This window comes from Canis aureus, chromosome 6 (assembly GCF_053574225.1).
Source record: "Canis aureus isolate CA01 chromosome 6, VMU_Caureus_v.1.0, whole genome shotgun sequence".
NCBI lineage: Eukaryota > Metazoa > Chordata > Mammalia > Carnivora > Canidae > Canis > Canis aureus.
Window position 1 is genome coordinate 49,616,363 of NC_135616.1, and position 6,096 is coordinate 49,622,458.

General features: G+C 40.8%; 1 long non-coding RNA gene across 1 annotated transcript in view; it reads right to left on the reverse strand.

Annotated features, from left to right (window-relative positions):
* Nucleotides 1-4,302, reverse strand: part of LOC144316059 (uncharacterized) — a 12,402-nt gene extending 8,100 nt beyond the window's left edge. The window contains exon 1 of the long non-coding RNA XR_013381858.1: nucleotides 4,219-4,302. This is a non-coding gene — a long non-coding RNA (uncharacterized LOC144316059). The remainder of the gene's footprint in view (nucleotides 1-4,218) is intronic.
* Between the last annotated feature and the right edge of the window lie 1,794 nt (nucleotides 4,303-6,096).

Consider the following 6,096-nt stretch of genomic DNA (forward strand, 5'->3'; position numbering starts at 1 on the left):
TGAGTCCCACATCAGGCTCCCTGCATGGTGCCTGCTTCTCCCTCTGCCTGTGTCTCTGCCTCTCTCTCTCTAGCTGTGTCTCTATGAATAAATAAATAAAATCTTTAAAAAATATATTTTTATTTAAATTAAATTTAGTTAACATACAGTGTAATATTAGTATCGGGTAGAACGAGGTGATTCATCAGTTGCATACAACACTCAATGCTCATTACATTAAGTGCCCTCCTAATGCTCATCACCCAGTTACCCCATCTCCTCCCACCCATCTCTCCTCAGTTTGTTTCCTAGAGTTCAACATCTCTTATGGAATCTCTTTTCTCTCTGTTTTTCTGATTTTTTCTTCCCTTCCCCTTTGTTCATCTGTTTTGTGTCTTAAATTTCACATGAGTAAAGTCATGGTATTTGTCTTTCTCTGATTGACTTATTTTGCTTAGTGTAATACTCTCTAGTTCTATCCATGTCATTGCAAATGGCAAGATTTCATTCTTTTTTATGGCTGAGTAACATCCTATTGTATATATATACCACGTCTTTATCCATTCATCCATATCCATGGACATCTGGGCTCTTAACATAGTTTCTATCCAGGCCATTGTGGACATTGCTACTATAAACACTGGGGTGCAGGTGCCCCTTCGAATCACTATGTTTTTATCCTTTGGATAAATGGCTAGTAGTAGTGCAATTGCTGGGTTGTAGGGTAGCTCTATTTTTAACTTTTTTGGAAACCTCCATACTGTTTTCCAGAGTGACTGCACCAGTTTACATTCCCACAACAGTGTTAGAGGGTTCCCCTTTCTCAGTATCCTCGCCAACACCTGTTTGCTGACTTGTTAATTTTAGCCATTCGGACTGGTGTGAGGTGATATCTCACTGTGGTTTTGATTTGTATATTCCTGATGCTGAGTAATATTGAGCATTTTTTCATGTGTCTGTTGTCCATTTTTATGTCTTTTTTTTTAAGATTTTACTCATTTATTCATGAGACACACACAGAGATAGAGAGAGAGAGGCAGAGACACAGGCAGAGGGAGAAGCAGGCTCCATGCAGGGAGCCCGACGTGGGATGTGGGACTTGATCCCAGGACTCCAGGATCATGCCCTGGCCCGCAGGCAGGTGTCAAACTGCTGAGCCACCCAGGGTCCCTCCATTTGTATGTCTTCTTTGGAGAAATGTCTGTTCAAGTCTTCTTCCCATTTCTTGACTGGATTTTTTGTTTTTTGAGTGTTGAGTTTATAGATTTTGGATACTAGCAAGGTAGGTACTATTATCATCACTATTTTACAGGGAGATAAACTGTCATAAAGAGATAAGAAACTTGCCTACAGTTATATGGCTGATCACTGGTATAGCTGGAGTTGAGCCCAGACAGTCCCACATCAAAGTGCATACACTAGCTACCATGTTCTAGTGCTCACCCTATTACAGGTGCCTCCAGCCACCTCTTCCCAAGGATTTCATCTGAGACAAGCCAGGGAAGAGTGAAATTCCTGATGCCTTCCAACCACTATAGTTGATGCCATCCTTTCAATGATCTACATTACACATATTACAACTCCTTGCAACCCCATGATTCCTGTGTACTGTGGAGACAGAGTTCATGCATGTCCTGCATCCATGTTATGAGAGACCCCTCTACACACTGCACCTCGTCTTGTGCACATCAGCTAGGTTAGGAGATTTGGGCAAAATAGTCTTTTCTTTCTGTTTTTCTTTTGTTTTGTTTTGGCACAAATGTCTGAGGCCTGGATTTATTGCCTCTCCCCCTGCCCCCATTACCAAGTGTACTGAAGAATCCAAACCTAGAAAATAGTATCTGAGTGGTTGACTCCAGTCCAGGAACATGAGGCAGATCCCACCCAGGCTTCTCCCATGTGGAGGTAGGACTACCACCATTTCTAGGTGTTGTTTGAAATAAACTTTGGTATTGTATCTGTATGGTAGAGCATGACCTAGTTGGCTTTACTCTTACTGTTCCCCAGTAGGGTTCTTCAGGCTTGGGACTTCAAAACAAAAAAACAAAAGCAAATAAAAAAGGTTAGAAGTTTGCCTTTTGCTACTTCTCCATCGTTATGATCTGTAGGGACCCTATGACATTAAATTGGTGTGTGGAGAAGGTTATAGACAGTGTAAACCAGATTAATGAGGGGATCCCTGGGTGGCGCAGCGGTTTAGCGCCTGCCTTTGGCCTAGGGCGCAATCCTGGAGACCCGGGATCGAGTCCCACGTCAGGCTCCGGGTGCATGGAGCCTGCTTCTCCCTCTGCCTGTGTCTCTGCCTCTCTCTCTGTGACTATCATAAATAAAATAAAAAAAAACAGATTAGTGAAATTTGGCTGCTCCTGTTACAAGTGACTGAGGGATGTCTGTCTAATACCAAATGGATAGTAACTGGAAGTCACTTCTTTACTAGCTATGAGGGACTGCTGAGCAGCCTCACATCCCAAAGTACCTATTACATCGCTGGGCCACTGGGGTGACTGGGTTTTGTAGAATCCCAGTAAAAGGGGCCTTAGCCTTTTCTTCCCTGTGCCAGTTGGAAGAAGGGCACTGTGTTCTAATGTCCAGCACAGCCAGCTTCTGATCAGATAATACTGCTAATAAACATTTATCAAGCACTTAATATGTCCACACAAATCACTCTAATGTCTAATGTAGTCCAGTGTTTTCCACGTCATTAGGGGATACCTAGGAACCAACTGGGCCAGGACAATGGAGTTAATTCCAGTTGATTACTTTGGGAAGCCCAAAGGGGCCTATGGAAGACAGGAAGGGTATCTACCCTCCATTTCTGGGACCTGATATGGCCAAAGATTACTGAGATTTGCTTTCCCTAACAGAGAATTATTTCTGTTTAATTTGCCCCCCAATATAACTTTGATAAAAATAGTTTCTCAACTTTGGTGTTAAAACCACACACAAGCCACACTCCAAATTGATTAAATGAGAATGTCTGGGAAATGAAACCCAGGTACCAGTATTTTTCAAAGCTCCCCATCCCCCAATCAAGTGATGTCAGTGTGCATCCATTCCTCATACTTTCCCTCCTAAACATGACTTACAGTGCAGGGTACCTACAGCACCTTTAGGGCAGAGGCCTGTAGGCTTGGAACCTCAAATGTTCCTGGGGAGAGGATGCTGATCTGATTGAATTAAAAGAGGCAAGTTCCAATATGTTTGCTACAGATCAAATCAGGTATCAATTATATAGGATCATTTTATACTAAGGAATATAGACATGTTGAGGGCATTCCAGGATGGAAGTAAGTTGGCCTTTGTCACATCGTGGAAGTTGAGACTGAGCCTTGGCCCCAAAAGTAGTGTCATTGGACAACTAACTTTGAGCTGCCCTTTGGTTATCCTTGAACTTAATGAAAATACACACCCAAAGTGAAAGTCTAGTTTGAGCTGTGCTCTAGCCTCCCTGAAGTAGTCTAAGGGTGAACTGGTGAAAGAGGAGCGATAATCTTGTTTAGGATAACATGGTGGCTGGGCACTGCAGGAGAAGAGTCAGCAATAGCATGAACAGAGATCCCAGGCAAGGCAAGGAGCAGTGTCCACAGCTAATAGTGACAGTAATGTAGTGGTGTCAGAGATTGACTGGCACTGTACAGATCCTTCTGCCCCGGAGACTTCCCGAGTCCCCATCACCACTGAAAGTGAGACTGGAGGTTCTATATGAAGGGGTAGGAGAGACGGGAAAAGAGGCATTATTATTTGGACGTTGATAATAACCTATACTGGTGAACCGGTGAAGCCTACCACATATTGGTATAATCTGATAGCTCAGGAGTATACCTCAAGCACTACTCAAATTTCCCATGAAAACAAAGCCCCACTCCCAACCATATGTAAGTTTCTATTTGGCCTTTAGTGTTAGATGGACATCTTTCTGGTTGCTGCAGGGAAGAAAATATATGAGCATTCTCTCCCAGCAAGGAAGGCATCCTGGGGATCAGTGCTCTAAGACATCAGGACACTTTATATGTAATACATGTTATATTAGATACTAAATTCTTTGAATAAAAGGCTGTTCCCTGGCTGGTACATTCATGACTAGCAATGACCAAATAAAGCTTGTGCTTGTCTCAATCCATGTCATCTTTGAACTATTTTGTCTCTAGCCTCCCTGAAGTAAAACACTGGGGGAAAAGCCAATAACCTCTACTGAGAGAAACAGTGTCATTTTGAAACATCTGTAATGTACCTATTTACCTTTTTCAAAATCCTCACCAACAGAGTCACACTATCCCTCTAGTCATAATTTCAAGCACTTTGTCTCCATAGTGATGATTCAGGCTCCTGTTGCCATGGTGATCATTCTTGAGCTAAACACTTCCATCAATCCTTCCCCTCCTTCCCATAACCATTGTCAGTTCTGCCTTCATATTCAGTCCAGGCCCTTATTATGTCTTCAGTACCTAGCACTGGGCCTGACAAATAATAGGTGGTCAATGTATTAAAATAGCTCTTACCTGATATTTCTATCTCCAGGCTTTGTCCTGTGTGTTTTTATGCTTTATATTCTTTTTTCCTTAAGTGGAATTTTTAAATTGCCAAAGCAAATACATCCTCATTTTAGACAACTCAAATAATACAGATGCCTACAAAGTTAAGGTAAACATTCCTTACCAAAATAAATTCTGGCTGGATCAATGATTTAAACATAAAAAATTATAAAAGTCCTAGAAGAATTTATAATCTGTGATAAGGAAGATCATTTTAAGTAAGAACAAATTCCAGAAGCCATCAAAAAACAATGTATTTGACCATATAAACATTTCTAAAGCTGCATGGGGAAAATGCCATAAACAAAGCCAAAAGACTAATGAAAAACTGGGAAATGTATTTACAAAGAAAACTGGTAAAAAGTTAAACCTCCTGGGGTGCCTGGGTGGCTCAGTCAGTTAAGCATCTGCCTTCAGTTCAGATCATGATCTCAGGTCCTGGGATCAAGTCCCACATCTGGCTCCCTGCTCAGCAGGGGGTCTGCCTCTCCCTCTCTCTAATGCTCCCCCTGCTTGTGCACAAGCACTCTCTGTCAAATAAATAAAGTCTTTTAAAAAAGTTAAACTTCTTTAATTATTAAAGAGTTTATATGAATCAGTATGAAAAAGATGACCAAGCCAGGAGGAAAATGGCCAAAAGAAATTGTTGGCAGAAAAAAGGAACAATAGTCCATAAAGCAAATGACAAGATGTACAACCTCACTCATAATTAAATAAATGCAAACAAGCTACAGTTAATAAAAAGATATGATTGTTGGTTCACTGATCTAATTGGCAAATATTGATGTTTAGTGGTGCCTGCTTCTGCAAGACTGAGGAGAGAATGAGCACTCTCAAATTGTTGAGAAAATGTACGTTGGTGTGTTCTTTCTGGAGGATGCTTTGACAATATCCATCAGAACACTCAAAATTCTCATCTCCTTTTACTACTAATCCCTCTGCCTTAAATTTGCCCAATATATATAGCTGCAGATGTTTAGCAAAATGTGTGTGCCAGAATATTTATTGCTACATTATTGTGAAGCAGCAAAAAAAAATGGAAACATTCAGCATTCAAAAATAGGGGTCAAATTTACTAAATTCCAGTAAATCTATATGATGAATAAGGATCGCCCTGAGAAAAGAATAAAATAGTTGTATATGCTCAAGGTTCAAAAGACCAAGTTGCAGGACAATGTGTAACACTTTCACAAGAATAGACAAAAAGATCCATATATGATGTGGATATATGCATTAAAATATTTTTGGCAATAAATTACAGGAAACAGTTATTAGTGGACGTGACCTGGTGTGAAGAAAAGGAAATAAAAATTTTTAAAAAGATTTATTTATTCATGAGAGACACAAAGAGAGAAGCAGAGACCTAGGCAGAGGGAGAAGCAGGCTCCCTGCAGGGATCCTGATGTGGGACTTGATCCTAGGACCCCAAGATCATGACCTGAGCCAAAGGCAGATGCTCAACCACTGAGCCACCCAGGCGTCCCAAGGGCAGAAATTTTTACTTTCATTTTATATCTTTTACTTGGTAAATTTTCCATCTTATACATGTTTTGTATATGTCATTTTTAAAAACTGACATCAGGAG